Source organism: Aulostomus chinensis, chromosome 1, assembly GCF_037954235.1.
Source record: "Aulostomus chinensis isolate RoL2024-O1b breed Wild chromosome 1, RoL_Achi_v1.0, whole genome shotgun sequence".
Lineage (NCBI taxonomy): Eukaryota > Metazoa > Chordata > Actinopteri > Syngnathiformes > Aulostomidae > Aulostomus > Aulostomus chinensis.
In genome coordinates, this window is record NC_141320.1 from 27878275 (window position 1) to 27896643 (window position 18369).

General features: G+C 40.1%; 1 non-coding gene across 1 annotated transcript; it reads right to left on the minus strand.

Annotated features, from left to right (window-relative positions):
* Positions 1–2240: 2240 nt before the first annotated feature.
* On the minus strand, positions 2241–2322 carry trnal-aag (transfer RNA leucine (anticodon AAG)). The gene has a single exon. It is a non-coding gene; the product is annotated as a tRNA-Leu (tRNA).
* Between the last annotated feature and the right edge of the window lie 16047 nt (positions 2323–18369).

Here is an 18369-nt window from a genome sequence, read left to right on the forward strand (position 1 = left end):
TTTATTAAAATATTCATTTAAAAGCTCCTGAGAGAGAGAGAGAGAGGGGGGGGAGACAGAGAGAGAGAGGGAGAGGGGGGGTAGACAGAGAGAGGGGGAGAGAGGGGGGAGACAGAGGGAGAGAGGGGGGGAGACAGAGGGAGAGAGGGGGGAGGGAGAGAGAGGATCAAACTGATCTCAAACTTGACTTCAAAATTCTCAGATTATAATCATTTGTACTCCTTGATAGATTCATCACTGCAGTGTCATAGAGGGTCCATTACTATTGCAGTATATTAAAGAATATAAGAACGAGGTTACCATTCATGTAAATATAATATTTCATGTATTGCAGTATATTTTCAAAGATATAACACTTTAATTTTTTTAATAAGAGACTTTAATGTGAGACTTTAATGTCTGTCTTTGATCTCTAACTCTGACTCTGATGTCATTGGTGGTGACTGAACTCTACCCCCTGACAGACTGGGAAGGCTCCTATTGGTGATGTCATCATAAATACATGAAGGTCTTTTTTCAATGGTATAACATAAAAGCTCATCTTAGTAAAACAATCAAGTTACTAAATTCTTGAAAAAATGACTGTCACTGACTTAAATAAATCAAATCTACTTCAAAGTTCCTTCTGTTGTCATAAGTCAGCCATTTTAAGTGTACTTGTAGTTCCAGAACATTCCAAGAGGAGATGGATAACGCGTCTGACTACGGATCAGAAGATTCTAGGTTCAACTCCTGGCCAGCTCGCTTTGAACTTTATACTGAGAAGATGAAGTGAGAACCAGTGATCAAAGTCACTGAAGTCCTCCCAGGTTTCCTCCTTGTCTGCTGGAAACATGAACACATGAATGATCCTGCTACCTCTCATGTTCAGCTGCACTTGACAGTGACAGCAGGAGAACAAAAATCCCAGTGTGTCAGCAACATTTCCTGTCAATCAATGATAGAAGCTGTTGAGTTTCTGGATCAGAACAAGGAGAAAGGAGCCCCAATGAAAGAGAGATGGTTCTTGATTCTGATTTTGTTCTTCACTCCTACACCAGAGAGTGAAAGTGTGGGCTGGCTGGGAGCAACTGCCTGCTTCAGAGTGGGAGGAGCCTCAGGACTTTCCAGTGAGAGCTGCAAACTTCCACCAGCGCCCAGTGCCAGCAGGTCTTCATGATGAAGCTGAGAAGAACACAACAACACCAGAGCACTGGAGAGGAGCACAACACTTCTTTGCTTCCTTGTCATTCTCATGTCTGTCTGTCCATCTGGAGTTGGGGGGAGGAGCTTCACATGTTTTTCTTTTTTTAAAAAGGGAATGACATGACTTCCTCTGTATGTTAGAATATGAACGACTAAAAATGTTCATCTCCAGTTTAAAGTTAGAATTAAATTTAAAGTAGAAAAACCTTCCCTCTTCAATCCTGTCACTCAGTGTTGTAAACTGTTTCTAACAAATTCTACTGTTCAACAGTTCAAGTGTTTCTAATGAAGCTGAATGTTCTCCTCTACTTTCCTCAGTTGTGTTTCTTTCATGTCCTCCTGACATCAAAGACAGAATTCTAGCTACTGTCAAAGCCCTGATGACATCATCAGGAATTCTGACCTGTCCAGGGTGAACCCTGCCTCTTGCCCAATGTCACCTGGGATCGCCCCCCCCCCCCCATGACCCTTAAAGGAAGGGAATGGAAAGTGATAGAAAGTGATAGAAAGTGATAGAAAGTGGATGGATGACTTCTCTGGGAACGTCCTGCTCACATTGGTCTGTCTTCATTTTGACTCCTCCCACTGCCACAATGACCAGCCTTTATACTCTTGGTGACTGGGGCCCTGGTTGCTGCAGGCCTCAACACCAGCCTGTGGTTGTGAGCAGGGCAGAACAGAACTGACAGTATCTCCCATGCAGGACCTGGGTCAGCGCCTGGTGCCAGCTGGGGCACCGCTTTAACCTGGACCCCTAGAAGATCTTCTCCAGGAACTGGTCTTTTTCAATCGAAACAGCATGAAACTACAAGTAAAGAATTAAAATTATTTAATTCACAATGAAGCCTCTGTCATAAAACAAAGGAACAACTGACTACCTCCCCATGACTTCACCCTGATCACCAGGAGGTAACCTGGTAGTCAGAGCAGCGATGCTCAGGTCTGTGGACTCAGAAGAGGGCTCTTCTTTTGGTCACAGGTTTGAAGACCTCAGCGGAAGAGAGAGGAGAGGCTGTGAGAGACCTGCCACACCTCTCCAGTGACCTGGGACATGATGGCAGTGGTGGGATTTGAACCCACGCCTCCTCAGAGACTGGAGCCTTAATCCAGCACCTTAGACCGCTCGGCCACACTACCTCACTGTGCTGTTCTCTGGGTTGGTCTGCTAAAGGCATGTTGAAGAGGAAGTAACAATGATATCAAACTGATTCTGAAGGGGGACCCCTTCCCTCCACGGTCACAGGAAGTGATGACAGCGCTGCTAGAAGCAGGAAAGAAATGGTAAAAGGACTCAGTTTGTACAGAGCCTTTCTACCTCAGCAGCACTCAAGGAGCTGAACAATGTCCTCTCATTCACACACACTCACACACTGATGCTGAAGGCTGCCATGCAAGGAGCCAACCTACTCATCAGAAGTATTTAGGGGTTCAGTCTCTTACTCAAGGACACTTTGACATGGCCACTGGAGAAAGTGAGGATCAAACCAGCCACCCTTTGGTTGCCAGACGGCCATGCTACTCCTGAGTCATGTGACCTGGATAAGATGGTGAACTACAGCTGATCGCCATGCTAGCAAACCTCTTTTGTTTGGTTTGGTTGTTGTTTAGTGACTGTGGATGAATACACAGGAGAAGTTGAGCATAAATTTGTGTTCCCTGTTCACTTGAATATCTGCAGGAGTGTGAGGTGGAAATACTACTTGGAGGAGAATGAGAGTTCAGTCTCAGCGCTATGACCTGTGCTGACACTAAAACATGTCAGCCCACAGAACAAAGATGGCAGTCCTCTGGGAAAGCAGGTACACCACACATACATGAAGAAACCCTACAGGAAACAAATATGTTGCCAGAGACTTTTACTCTGTTTTTGTTGTTTACCCAAGTACAGGATTGGAGGGAGACTGATGGTCGCTGTTTGGGTTTTTGGAAAACAAGGAGGCTGTGGGTTCAAGCTGGATTCTCAGAGACTATTTCCCCAACCTCTACATTGGCATCTACGCTGTCATCCAGTCACGTGACTGAAGTCATCAGTCATGTGACTGAAGTCATCCAGTCACGTGACTGAAGTCATCCAGTCACGTGACTGAAGTCATCCAGTCACGTGACTGAAGTCATCCAGTCACGTGACTGAAGTCATCCAGTCACGTGACTGAAGTCATCCAGTCACGTGACTGAAGTCATCCATTCATGTCAGTGATGTCACTTGGCAGGACTCTCATTGCCGTCTCATTCCAGAAAAGAATCCAGACTCCACCTGTGGCTCCATGATAACTGATGGACCTCTGGTTGGAGGCTGGACGATGATGTTTGGACTGGAAGGAAAACTCCTTGTCCAAATTCCATGGTGTTCAAGTTTAAAGTCCCACAATAAGAAGTAGCTGAATCTGACAGGTGGAGGTTTGGAACTACAAGATGGTGATGTTTTCTTGACTTGATGCTCTGACTGTCAGGGTGGATGACAGCTTCTTCTGCTGCTGCATCTGAGTGGCTATGATTGGAGCTTTTACCTCCCAAGGTTGTCTGGTTCCAGGGGACATTTTAGAATTCCAGTCCCCAACCTGGGCTGTTCTGAAACTCTTCTCCTGAATCACTCCTGAGCTGCAGCAAGAACAAATACCAGTGCCAACCAGATCAACTTCATGGCTGCTAACAGCCTCAGACACTTGACTTCCATCAATCTGGAGCCAAGAAGGCCCTCACCTGTGGTTCTCCTCCAGGAGGGTCCAGGTTCTGCCATTGTGGCTCCTGGTGCCACTGCCAGAGAGCCTCAGCTGCACACTGCAACATTTCAACAGGAGATTGACATTCCTTCAAATGTCCTGACATCTGATTCCAATGGTTCTGTTCCATCTTTATATTTTAAAATCAATCACACAATGAAAGCTGCCTCAGCTGCTTTAAGAGAGAGAACAAGCTAAGAGATCTGAAACCAGTAAAATATGCTTTTCTGTGTGCAAACTAGTGAGGGGCATGGAAGGATATTTTACCACCAATACAGAACCCAGACTTTAGTCATGTGATGAGATGGAGTCTCTGATTATGAAGTTAATGGACAAAATGTGAATTGAAAGAAAACACATTCCTTCAGTAGACTTTGATCCAACATTGAAGTTAGAGTTTGGTGGCTGCTCCATGTTGGAGGAAACCAGGCGATGTTGGACCGTCACAGGGAAGCTCCTTTGCCTCCTCTGCTGCCAGTTCAACCACTCACTCCCATCAGTGGAGAGCAGCTTCAACTGGGTTTGGAATGTACCACTGTGGATGCATAGGAATGTGGAGAAAATGTCCTTTGTCAGAAGTGGGATTCGAACCCACGCCTCCAGGAGAGGCTGCAACCTGAACGCAGCGCCTTAGACCGCTCGGCCATCCTGACAGAAACTGACAGTTGCAGACTGAATTAATTCACTGACAAAGTAGAATTTTTTAAATTGTTAACATTAAACACACAGTCTGAGTTCATGACAGGAAGAAATGATTTTCATTTTTCTAAAGGACAAGAAATGAACCAGAACATTAGAACCACATTGCATCTCTTGATCAGTTTGTTACATGGGACACCTTACAGACAGGAAGGTCCCACCAAGACTTGAACTGGGATCACTGGATCCAGAGTTCTCACCCTTCCATCATGGAACCAAACACAAGGAGGTGGTTCCTCTAAATACCACTTGACATCACCTGCAATCAACCTGTTGCTATTCAGAGGTTCATCTTGCTCTTGTTCCAGACTACATTGGCAAAAGGATCATGAACCACAAGGAAATCATGGAACTCCAGATTGATTCAGGACTTTCTAACTCCATCGTATGACCTGGGAGCAAAGACTGGCCAGGCCTTCCTTAATTTATCAGTTAATTACTGCTTCAACAAACATGCCACTTAATTAAGTTACCAGAATTTCTCTCATTGAAAAACACACCAGCCTGATTTCTTGACATGACATGAAAAATTCTCCAAGAACCCACAGTTGGGTGGAAAGATACCAGGTTAACCAGGAGGAGTCCTGTTCCTGAACCATGGATGGAACAAAGTCCACTGGAAAACTCAGCAGTTCCTGAGTGCCAGATCCATCCAGGAGCTTGGGTCTCCCCTTGACTGTGGTGATCCATGAGATCAAGGAGGACAGAGGAAAGAAGGATCCTGTTGGAGATCTCCTCCCTTCTTCCTCCACTTCACTACTACTTGGATGTCAGGAATATGAGGTACTTTACTCAAATGACGTATTAGGAGTTTCCTGTTTGACAAGAAGGAAGTCAGAGGTTCATCCCTCACTTGTTGGTGGTGCCCTCAACCTGCTGAGAGCATCACTTAGTTCTCTACAGAGAAACATGGCAGCTCTGCTGAAGGCTGCAGGAAACCTGCTGGGACTGAGACTTGGACTCAGGTCACTGGATTCAAAGTCCAGGGTGCCAACAGGTCCACCAGGGCATCTGTGCTTTACTTACCGTGTAAAAAAGACCACAGTGGTCGTCTGGTTTTAATTTAACAAACAAATACGGTTGAAAACTTTGAGACAGAGACACAGGGCTCTTATTTGAAGGGCCATGGGATGGGAAATATCCCAGACCTCTGAGATCAGAGCGCTCACTTTGATCTCAGGGTCCTGACTTTGGGGGTTCTTCCTTTGGTCTTCAAATACTTGTGGTTTTTATTGGCAGAACTTTCAACTTGCATGCAAAAAGAGAATCACAGTCAATGTAAACCCAGCAGACAGTGTTTATTTCTAATAAATCAGACAATCGCACAAATGAGAATGAAAGGAAAAAACAATGAAAGGTTTTAAAATCCTTCTCCACTCTAAAGCTTTTTAAAGTTCATTTGAAGGTTCAAAGGTGGAGGTGAGGAGGTCACCCCTGTCGTCACTGCCGGGATTCTTTCTTCTGGTGCTGTGGTTCTTCTGATGAAGGGGGCGTGATGTTTGCTGTCTCAGGCTCCACCAAATGTCCTCTTTAGGACGCCACAATGTGGCCTCTTCACTGCTCCATCTTCCCTGCATCGGAGACACATGGGTTCCTCCTGGTGCCGACCCCATCGTCCTTCTACCCAATGGTGCGGCCATGGATCCTCAGAGGAGGCTGGGATCCTTCTTCTCATCAGAGCCACAGTTTTTCCTGGAGGGAACAAAAGGAGCTTTGTTGTAATGTTTTGCTCGGTGTTTCCTGCTCAGAGCGTCAGGATCTGTGACGCCATCTTGTGGTAGGGGGTCATCATCTTGTTGTGTGGCAGTGGATTCATTGATCTGCTGTTTCAACACATTCAAGTTCATTATCCTACAAGTCAAAGTACATTTGGTGTGGAGTTTTAGTTTCTGGCCTCAATCATAACGTGTGCCTTTCTTCTTCATGAACATTTCTCAGCTTTGTAAGTTTATTCTAGTTTTTCTTCCTCACTTTTCTATTCCATTGTTGAAGATTCTACTGCAGGTTGGAGTTCCCTGTTGACTGAAGCAGAAACAGGAACAACAAGCTGGAGACTGTCAGAGCTCCAAGTTGGGCCGCTGATATTAAAGTAGGAGATGAACACATCCAGGTTAGCATCCCTCTCAGAAGCTGCTACTTTAGCTCTTCAGAATACAGCAGCCTAGCATAGCTTCATCTGGCCAGTTAGTGGCCCACTTTGATGTCTGGGATATCAGGTTCAAGGTTCTTCACAGCTCTGAATGAAGGCTTTCTAAAAGTGTTAACCAGTACTCCAGTTGTAAAAAACAATCAGGGGGGATGGTAGATTTTGATGTTTAGGAACAGATCATTTGTGCTGATGACAGCGCATCAGGTGAGAGACCAACAGTGTACCCTTACTCCTCTAAAACAACATGCATGCTATGGATATTACCTGTCTGCTACTCCTGTCATTGATCTTGACCAAGCCCCCAGGCTGACACTGCTACCACTGCTCCTCCATAGTTAGAGTCAAATGCAGAGGACATTTTCCCACCGGGTGCAAGTGCAACTTCATACTCATGCTACCTATAAATCTGGGAATTCTTCTATATTTTGAAACAAAACATTCTCAAGTCAAGTCCATTTTAATGAAAGTGCAAGAGCAAAAGAATGAAACAAATGTACTGTGGCAGGATGGCGCTACACTCCCCACCGTGAGGGGCAGTGTGGCAGACGATAGTGATTGGTCACCTAGCAGTAGACCTGGTCCGACCCTTCTCCGTCCTTTCCACCTCCTCTCCCTCCTTTACGGAGCCGACAGCCGTGCGTGGTGGCGTCTCACAGCCGTGCGTGGTGGCGTCTCGCTGGTCAGCAGATCGGTTACAAACAAAGGTACCTCAAAACCTCAAAATAATGCTACAGTGATGTTGGAAGAATTGCCAATGAACTCAAAATGATGCTAACAGTAATGGAGGAAGAGTTGCTACTAACCTCAAAACAATGCAACAGTAATGTAGTAAGAGTTGCTACGAACCTCCAAATAATGCGAAAGTGATGTCGGAAGAATTGCTAATGATCTCAAAATGATGTGACAGTGATGTCGTAAGAATTACTAATGAACACAAAATAATGCTAAAAGTAATGTAGTGATAGTTGCTAATAAACTCAGTGAGGCTTACAGTAATGTAGTAAGAGTTTCGAACAATTTCAAATGATGCTGAAAGTCATGTAGTAAGAGTTGCTACTACCCTCAAAATAATGCTACAGCGATGTCGTAGGAATTGCTAATGAACTACAAATAATGCGAAAGTAATGTCGGAAGAATTCCTAATGATCTCAAAATGATGCGACAGTGATGTCATAAGAATTGCTAATGAACTCAAAATGATGCTAACAGTAATGTAGTGATAGTTGCTAATCAACTCAGTGATGCTGACAGTGATGTAGTAAGTGTTTTGAACAACCTCAAAGTAATGCTGACAATCATGTAGAAAGAGTTGTTACGAAGCTCAAAATAATGCGACAGTGATGTAGTAAGAATTGTTAATGATCTCAAAATGATGCGACAGTGATGTCGTAAGAATTGCAAATGAACTCAAAATGATGCTAACAGTAATGTAGTGATAGTTGCTAATGATCTCAAAGTGATGCTGACAGTAATGTAGAAAGTGTTTCGAACAACCTCAAAGTGATGCTAACAGTCATGTAGTAAGAGTTGCTAATAAACTCAAAATGATGCTAACAGTAATGTAGGAAGAGTTGAAACTCACCTCAAAATGATGCGACAGTGATGTAGTAAGAATTGCTAATGATCTCAAAATGATGCTACAGTGATGTCGTAAGAATTGCAAATGAACTCAAAATGATGCTAACAATAATGTAGTGATAGTTGCTATAAACTCAGTGATGCTTACAGTAATGTAGTAAGTGTTTCGAACAACCTCAAAGTGATGCTGACAGTCATGTAGTAAGAGTTGCTGCGAACCTCAAAATAATGCGAATGTGATGTCAGAAGAATTGCTAAAGATCTCAAAATGGTGCGACAGTGATGTCAGAAGAATTGGTCATGATCTCAAAATGATGCTAAAAGTAATGGAGTGAACGTTTCGAATAACCTCAAAGTGATGCTGACAGTCATGTAGTAAGAGTTGCTACGAACCTTAAAATAATGCAACAATAATGTAGTAAGAGTTGCCACGAAACTCAAAATATTGCGACAGTGATGTCGGAAGAATTGTTAATGAACTTAAAATGATGCTAACAGTAATGTAGTGATAGTTGCAAATCAACTCAGTGATGCTTCCAGTAATGTAGTAAGTGTTTCGAATAACCTCAAAGTGATGGTGACAGTCATGTAGAAAGAGTTGCTACGAACCTCAAAATAATGCGACAGTGATGTCAGAAGAATTGCTAAAGATCTCAAAATGATGCGACAGTGATTTAGTAAGAATTGCTAATGAACTCAAAATGATGCTAACAGTAATGGAGTGAACGTTTCAAATAACCTCAAAGTGATGCTGACAGTAATGTAGTAAGAGTTGCTTTGAACCTCAGAATAATTCGACAGTGATGTCGGAAGAAATGCTAATGATCTGAAAATGATGCGACAGTGATGTAGTAAGAATTGCTAATGAACTCAACATGATGCTAACAGTAATGTAGTAAGTGTTTCGAACAACCTCAAAGTGATGCTAACAGTCATGTACTAAGAGTTGCTACAAACCTCAAAATAATGCGACAGTAATGTAGTAAAAGTTGCTACGAACCTCAAAATATTGCGACAGTGATGTCGGAAGAATTGCGAATGAACTCAAGATGATGCTAACAGTAATGTAGTGATAGTTGCGAAGAAACTCAGTGATGCTGACAGTAATGTAGTAAGAGTTGCTACGAACCTTAAAATAATGCAACAATAATGTAGTAAGAGTTGCCACGAAACTCAACATAATGCGACAGTAATGTAGTAAAAGTTGCTACGAACCTCAAAATATTGCGACAGTGATGTCGGAAGAATTGCTAATAAACTTAAAATGATGCTAACAGTAATGTAGTAAGTGTTTCGAATGACCTCAAAGTGATGGTGACAGTCATGTAGTAAGAGTTGCTACGAACCTCAAAATAATGCGACAGTGATGTCAGAAGAATTGCTCATGATCTGAAAATGATGCGACAGTGATGTAGTAAGAATTGCTAATAAACTCAAGATGATGCTAACAGTAATGGAGTGAAACTTTCGAATAACCTCAAAGTGATGCTGACAGTCATGTAGTAAGTGTTGCTACAAACCTCAAAATAATGCGAAAGAAATGTAGTAAAAGTTGCTACGAATCTCAAAATATTGCGACAGTGATGTCGGACGAATTGCTAATGAACTCAAGATGATGCTAACAGTAATGTCGTGATAGTTGCTAAGAAACTCAGTGATGCTTACAGTAATGTAGTAAGAGTTTCCAACAACCTCAAAGTGATGCTGACAGTCATGTAGTAAGAGTTGCCACGAAACTCAACATAATGCGACAGTAATGTAGTAAAAGTTGCTACGAACCTCAAAATATTGCGACAGTGATGTCGGAAGAATTGCTAATAAACTTAAAATGATGCTAACAGTAATGTAGTAAGTGTTTCGAATGACCTCAAAGTGATGGTGACAGTCATGTAGTAAGAGTTGCTACGAACCTCAAAATAATGCGACAGTGATGTCAGAAGAATTGCTCATGATCTGAAAATGATGCGACAGTGATGTAGTAAGAATTGCTAATAAACTCAAGATGATGCAAACAGTAATGGAGTGAAACTTTCGAATAACCTCAAAGTGATGCTGACAGTCATGTAGTAAGTGTTGCTACAAACCTCAAAATAATGCGAAAGAAATGTAGTAAAAGTTGCTACGAATCTCAAAATATTGCGACAGTGATGTCGGACGAATTGCGAATGAACTCAAGATGATGCTAACAGTAATGTCGTGATAGTTGCTAAGAAACTCAGTGATGCTTACAGTAATGTAGTAAGAGTTTCCAACAACCTCAAAGTGATGCTGACAGTCATTTAGTAAGAGTTGCTAATGAACTCAATTCAATGCTACTGTGATGTCGTGAGAATTGCTCATAAACTCAAAATGATACTAACAGTAATGTAGTGATAGTTGCTAATAAACTCAAAGTGATGCTGACAGTAATGTAGTAAGAGTTGCTACGAACCTCAAAATAATGCGACAGTGATGTCAGAAGAATTGCTAAAGATCTCAAAATGATGCGACAGTGATGTCAGAAGGATTGGGAATGATCTCAAAATGATGCTAACAGTAACGTAGTGATAGATGCTAATAAACTCAGTGATGCTTACAGTAATGCAGTAAGTGTTTCGAACAACCTCAAAGTGATGCTGACAGTCATGTAGTAAGAGTTGCTACGAACCTCAAAATAATGTGACAGTGATGTCAGAAGAATTGCTAATGATCTCAAAATGATTCGACAGTGATTTAGTAAAAATTGCTAATGAACTCAAAATGATGCTAACAGTAATGGAGTGAACGTTTCGAATAACCTCAAAGTAATGCTGACAGTCATGTAGTAAGAGTTGTTACGAACCTCAAAATAATGCGACAGTAATGTTGTAAAAGTTGCTACGAACCTCAAAATATTTTGACAGTGATGTCGGAAGAATTGCGAATGAACTCAAAATGATGCTAACAGTAATTTAGTGATAGTTGCTAATAAACTCAGTGATGCTTAGAGTAATGTAGTAAGTGTTTCGAACAACCTTAAAGTGATGCTGACAGTCATGTAGTAAGAGTTGCTACGAACCTAAAAATAATGCGACAGTGATGTCAGAAGAATTGCTAAAGATCTCAAAATGGTGCGACAGTGATGTCAGAAGAATTGGTAATGATCTCAAAATTATGCTAACAGTATTGGAGTGAACGTTTCGAATAACCTCAAAGTGATGCTGACAGTAATGTAGTAAGAGTTGCTACAAACCTTTAAATAATGCAACAATAATGTAGTAAGTGTTAGCACGAAACTCAATGCGACAGTAATGTATTAAAGTTGCTACGAACCTCAAAATATTGCGACAGTGATGTCGGAAGAATTGCTAATGAACTTAAAATGATGCTAACAGTAATGTAGTAAGTGTTTCGAATAACCTCAAAGTGATGGTGACAGTCATGTAGTAAGAGTTGCTACGAACCTCAAAATAATGCGACAGTGATGTCAGAAGAATTGCTAAAGATCTCAAAATGATGCGACAGTGATTTAGTAAGAATTGCTAATGAATTCAACATGATGCAAACAGTAATGTAGTGATAGTTGCAAATAAACTCAAAGTGATGCTGACAGTAATGTAGTAAGAGTTGCTACGAACCTTAAAATAATGCAACAATAATGTAGTAAGAGTTGCTACGAACCTCAAAATAATGTGACAGTGATGTCAGAAGAATTGCTAATGATCTCAAACTGATGGGACAGTGATGTCGTAAGAATTGCTAATGAACTCAACATGATGCTAACAGTAATGTAGTAAGTGTTTCGAACAACCTCAAAGTGATGCTGAATGTCATGTACTAAGAGTTGCTACGAACCTCAAAGTGATGCTGACAGTCATGTGCTAAGAGTTGCTACGAACCTCAAAATAATGCGAAAGTAATGGAGTAAAAGTTGCTACGAACCTCAAAATATTGCGACAGTGATGTCGGAGGAATTGCGAATGAACTCAAAATGATGCTAACAGTAATGTAGTGATAGTTGCTAATAAACTCAAAGTGATGCTGACAGTAATGTAGTAAGAGTTGCTACGAACCTCAAAATAATGTGACAGTGATGTCAGAAGAATTGCTAATGATCTCAAAATGATTTGACAGTGATTTAGTAAGAATCGCGAATGATCTCAAAATGATGCTAACAGTAATGGAGTGAAAGTTTTGAATAACCTCAAAGTGATGCTGACAGTCATGTACTAAGAGTTGCTACGAACCTCAAAATAATGCGACAGTAATGTAGTAAGAGTTGCTACGAACCTCAAAATAATGCGACAGTGATGTCAGAAGAATTGCTAAAGATCTCAAAATGATGCGACAGTGATGTAGTAAGAATTGCGAATGAACTCAAAAAGATGCTAACAGTAATGGAGTGAAACTTTCGAATAACGTCAAAGTGATGCTGACAGTCATGTAGTAAGTGTTGCTACGAACCTCAAAATAATGCGACAGTAATGTAGTAAAAGTTGCTACGAACCTCAAAATATTGCGACAGTGATGTCGGAAGAATTGCTAATGAACTCAAGATGATGCTTACAGTAATGTTGTGATAGTTGCTAAGAAACTCAGTGATGCTTACAGTAATGTAGTAAGAGTTTCGAACAACCTAAAAGTCATGCTGACGGTCATTTAGTAAGAGTTGCTAATGAACTCAATTTAATGCTACAGTGATGTCGTGAGAATTGCTCAACAACTCAAAATGATGCTAACAGTAATGTAGTGATAGTTGCTAATAAACGCAAAGTGATGCTGACAGTAATGTAGTAAGAGTTGCTACGAACCTTGAAATAATGCAACAGTAATGTAGTAAGAGGTGCTACGAACCTCAAAATATTGCAAAAGTGATGTCGGAAGAAATGCTAATGAACTCAAAATGATGCTAACAGTAATGGAGTGAAACTTTTGAATAACCTCAAAGTGATGCTTACAGTCATGTAGTAAGTGTTGCTATGAACCTCAAAATAATGCAACAGTAATGTAGTAAAAGTTGCTACGAACCTCAAAATATTGCGACAGTGATGTCGGAAGAATTGCTAATGAACTCAAAATGATGCTAACAGTAATGAAGTGAAAGTTTCGAATAACCTCAAAGTGATGCTGACAGTCATGTACTAAGGGTTGCTACGAACCTCAAAATAATGTGACAGTGATGTCAGAAGAATTGCTAATGATCTCAAAATGATGCGACAGTGATGTAGTAAGAATTGCTAATGAACTCAAAATGATGCTAACAGTAATGGAGTGAAACTTTCGAATAACCTCAAAGTGATGCTTACAGTAATGTAGTAAGAGTTGCTACGAACCTCAAAATAATGCGACAGTAATGTAGTAAAAAATGCTACGAACCTAAAAATATTGCAACAGTGATGTCGGAAGAATTGCTCATGAACTTAAAATGATGCTAACAGTAATGTAGTGGTATTTGCTAATCAAGTCAGTGATGCTTACAGCAATGTAGTAAGTGTTTCGAATAACCTCAAAGTGATGGTGACAGTCATGTAGGAAGAGTTGCTACGAACCTCAAAATAGTGCGACAGTAATGTAGTTAGAGTTGCTACGAACCTCAAAATAATGCGACAGTGATGTCAGAAGAATTGCTAATGATCTCAAAATGATGCGACAGTGATTTAGTAAGAATTGCTAATGAACTCAAAATGATGCTAACATTAATGGAGTGAACCTTTCAAATAACCTCAAAGTCATGATGACAGTCATGTACTAAGAGTTGCTACGAACCTCAAAATAATGCGACAGTAATGTAGTAAAAGTTGCTACGAACCTCAAAATATTGCGACAGTTATGTCCGAAGAATTGCTAATGAACTCAAGATGATGCTAACAGTAATGTAGTGATAGTTGCTAATCAAGTCAGTGATAATTACAGTAATGTAGTGAAAGTTTCGAATAACCTCAAAGTGATGCTGACAGTCATGTAGTAAGAGTTCCTACAAACCTCAATATAATGCAACAATAATGTAGTAAGAGTTGCCACGAAACTCAACATAATGCGACAGTAATGTAGTAAAAGTTGCTACGAACCTCAAAATATTGCGACAGTGATGTCGGAAGAATTGCTAATGAACTTAAAATGATGCTAACTGTTATGTAGTGATAGTTGCTAATGAACTCAGTGACACTTACAGTAATGTAGTAAGTGTTTCGAACAACCTCAAAGTGATGCTGAAAGTAATGTAGGAAGAGTTGGTACGAACCTCAAAATAATGTGACAGTGATGTCAGAAGAATTGCTAATGATCTCAAAATGATGCGACAGTGATGTCGGAAGAATTGCGAATGAACTCAAAATGATGCTAACAGTAATGTAGTGATAGTTGCTAATCAACTCAGTGATGCTTACAGTAATGTAGTAAGAGTTTCGAATAACCTCAAAGTGATGCTGACAGTCATGTAGTGAGAGTTGCCACGAACCTCAAAATAATGCGACAGTGATGTCGGAAGAATTGCTAAAGATCTCAAAATGATGCGACAGTGATTAAGAAAGAATTGCTCATGAACTCAACATGATGCTAACAGTAATGGAGTGAAAGTTTCGAATAACCTCAAAGTGATGCTGACAGTCTTGTACTAAGAGTTGCTACGAACCTCAAAATAATGCGACAGTGATGTCGGAAGAATTGCTAATGATCTCAAAATGATGCGACAGTGATGTAGTAAGAATTGCTAATGAACTCAAAATGATGCTAAAAGTAATGGAGTGAAAGTTTCGAATAGCCTCAAAGTGATGCTGACAGTCTTGTACTAAGAGTTGCTACGAACCTCAAAATAATGCGACAGTGATGTCGGAAGAATTGCTAATGATCTCAAAATGATGCGACAGTGATGTAGTAAGAATTGCTAATGAACTCAAAATGATGCTAACAGTAATGGAGTGAAAGTTTCGAATAACCTCAAAGTGATGCTGACAGTCATGTCCTAAGAGTTGCTACGAACCTCAAAATAATGCGACAGTAATGTAGTAAAAGTTGCTACGAACCTCAAAATATTGCGACAGTGATGTCGAAAGAATTGCGAATGAACTTAAAATGATGCTAACAGTAATGTAGTGATAGTTGCTAATCAACTCAGTGATGCTTACAGTAATGTAGTCATTGTTTCGAATAACCTCAAAGTGATGTTGACAGTCATGTAGTAAGAGTTGCTACGAACCTCAAAATATTACACGGGAATGTAGTAAAAGTTGCTACGAACCTCAAAATAATGCGACAGTGATGTCAGAAGAATTGCTAAAGATCTCAAAATGATGCGACAGTGATGTCAGAAGAATTGGTCATGATCTCAAAATGATGGTAACAGTAATGGAGTGAACGTTTCGAATAACCTCAAAGTGATGCTGACAGTCATGTTGTCAGAGTTGCTACGAACCTCAAAAAAATGCGACAGTAATGTAGTAAAAGTTGCTACGAACCTCAAAATATTGCGACAGTGATGTCGAAAGAATCGCTAATGAACTCAAGATGATGCTAACAGTAATGTAGTGAAAGTTGCTAAGAAACTCAGTGATGCTTACAGGAATGTAGTGAGAGTTTCGAACAACCTCAAAATGATGCTGAAAGTCATTTAATAAGAGTTGCTAATGAACACAATTCAATGCTACAGTGATTTCGTGAGAATTGCTCATAAACTCAAAATGATGCTAACAGTAATGTAGTAAGAGTTGCTACGAACCTCAAAATGATGTGACAGTGATGTCAGAAGAATTGCTCATGATCTCAAAATGATGCGACAGTGATGTCGGAAGAATTGCTAATGAACTCAAAATGATGCTAACAGTAATGTAGTGATAGTTGCTAATCAACTCAGTGATGCTTACAGTAATGTAGTAAGTGTTTCGAATAACCACAAAGTGATGGTGACAGTAATGTAGTAAGAGTTGCTATGAACCTCAAAATATTGCGACAGTGATGTCGGAAGAATTGCGAATGAACTTAAAATGATGCCAAGAGTAATGTAGTGATAGTTGCTATTCAACTCAGTGATGCTTGCAGTAATGTAGTAAGTGTATCGAATAACCTCAAAGTGATGTTGACAGTCATGTAGCAAGAGTTGCTACGAAACTCAAAATAATGCGACAGTGATGTCAGAAGAATTGCTAAAGATCTCAAAATGATGCGACAGTGATGTCAGAAGAATTGGTCATGATCTCAAAATGATGGTAACAGTAATGGAGTGAACGTTTCGAATAACCTCAAAGTGATGCTGACAGTCATGTAGTAAGAGTTGCTACGAACCTCAAAAAAATGCGACAGTAATGTAGTAAAAGTTGCTACGAACCTCAAAATATTGCGACAGTGATGTCGGAAGAATCGCTAATGAACTCAAGATGATGCTAACAGTACTGTAGTGAAAGTTGCTAAGAAACTCAGTGATGCTTACAGGAATGTAGTAAGAGTTTCGAACAACCTCAAAGTGATGCTGAAAGTCATTTAATAAGAGTTGCTAATGAACTCAATTCAATGCTACAGTGATGTCGTGAGAATTGCTAATGAACTTAAAATGATGCTAAGAGTAATGTAGTGATAGTTGCTCATCAACTCAGTGATGCTTCCAGTAATGTAGTAAGTGTTTCGAATGACCTCAAAGTGATGGTGACAGTCATGTAGTAAGAGTTGCGACGAACCTCAAAATAATGCGACAGTGATGTCAGAAGAATTGCTAAAGATCTCAAAATGATGGTAACAGTAATGGAGTGAACGTTTCGAATAACCTCAAAGTGATGCTGACAGTAATTTAGTAAGAGTTGCTACGAACCTAAAAATAATGCAACAATAATGTAGTAAGAGTTGCTACGAACCTCAAAATGATGTGACAGTGATGTCAGAAGAATTGCTAATGATCTCAAAATGATGCGACAGTGATGTCGGAAGAATTGCGAATGAACTCAAAATGATGCTAACAGTAATGTAGTGATAGTTGCTAATCAACTCAGTGATGCTTGCAGTAATGTAGTAAGTGTTTCGAATAACCTCAAAGTGATGTTGACAGTCATGTAGTAAGAGTTGCTACGAAACTCAAAATAATGCGACAGTGATGTCGGAAGAATTGCTAAAGATCTCAAAATGATGCGACAGCGATTTAGAAAGAATTGCTCATGAACTCAAAATGATGCGACAGTGATGTAGTAAGAATTGCAAATGAACTCAAAATGATGCTAACAGTAATGGAGTGATAGTTGCTAAGAAACTCAGTCATGCTTACAGTAATGTAGTAAGAGTTTCGAACAACCTCAAAGTGATGCTGACAGTCATTTAGTAAGAGTTGCTAATGAACTCAATTTAATGCTACAGTGATGTCGTGAGAATTGCTAATGAACTCAAAATGATGCTAACAGTAATGTAGTGATAGTTGCTAATTAACTCAAAGTGATGCTGACAGTAATGCAGTAAGAGTTGCTACGAACCTCAAAATATTGCGACAGTGATGTCGGAAGAAGTGCTAATGATCTCAAAAAGATGTGAAAGTGATGTAGTAAGAATTGCTAATGAACTCAAAATGATGCTAACAGTAATGGAGTGAAACTTTCGAATAACCTCAAAGTGATGCTGACAGTCTTGTACTAAGAGTTGCTACGAACCTCAAAATAATGCGACAGTGATGTCGGAAGAATTGCTAATGATCTCAAAATGATGCGACAGTGATGTAGTAAGAATTGCTAATGAACTCAAAATGATGCTAACAGTAATGGAGTGAAAGTTTCGAATAACCTCAAAGTGATGCTGACAGTCATGTAGTAAGAGTTGCAACGAACCTCAAAATAATGCGACAGTAATGTAGTAAAAGTTGCGACGAACATAAAAATATTTCGAGTGATGTCGGAAGAATTGCTAATGAACTCAAAATGATGCTAACAGTAATGTAGTGATAGTTGCTAATCAAGTCAGTGATGATTACAGTAATGTAGTAAGTGTTTCGAACAACCTCAAAGTGATGCTGACAGTCATGTAGTAAGAGTTGCTACGAACCTCAAAATAATGCGACAGTAATGTAGTAAAAGTTGCTACAAACCTCAAAATATTGCGACAGTGATGTGGGAA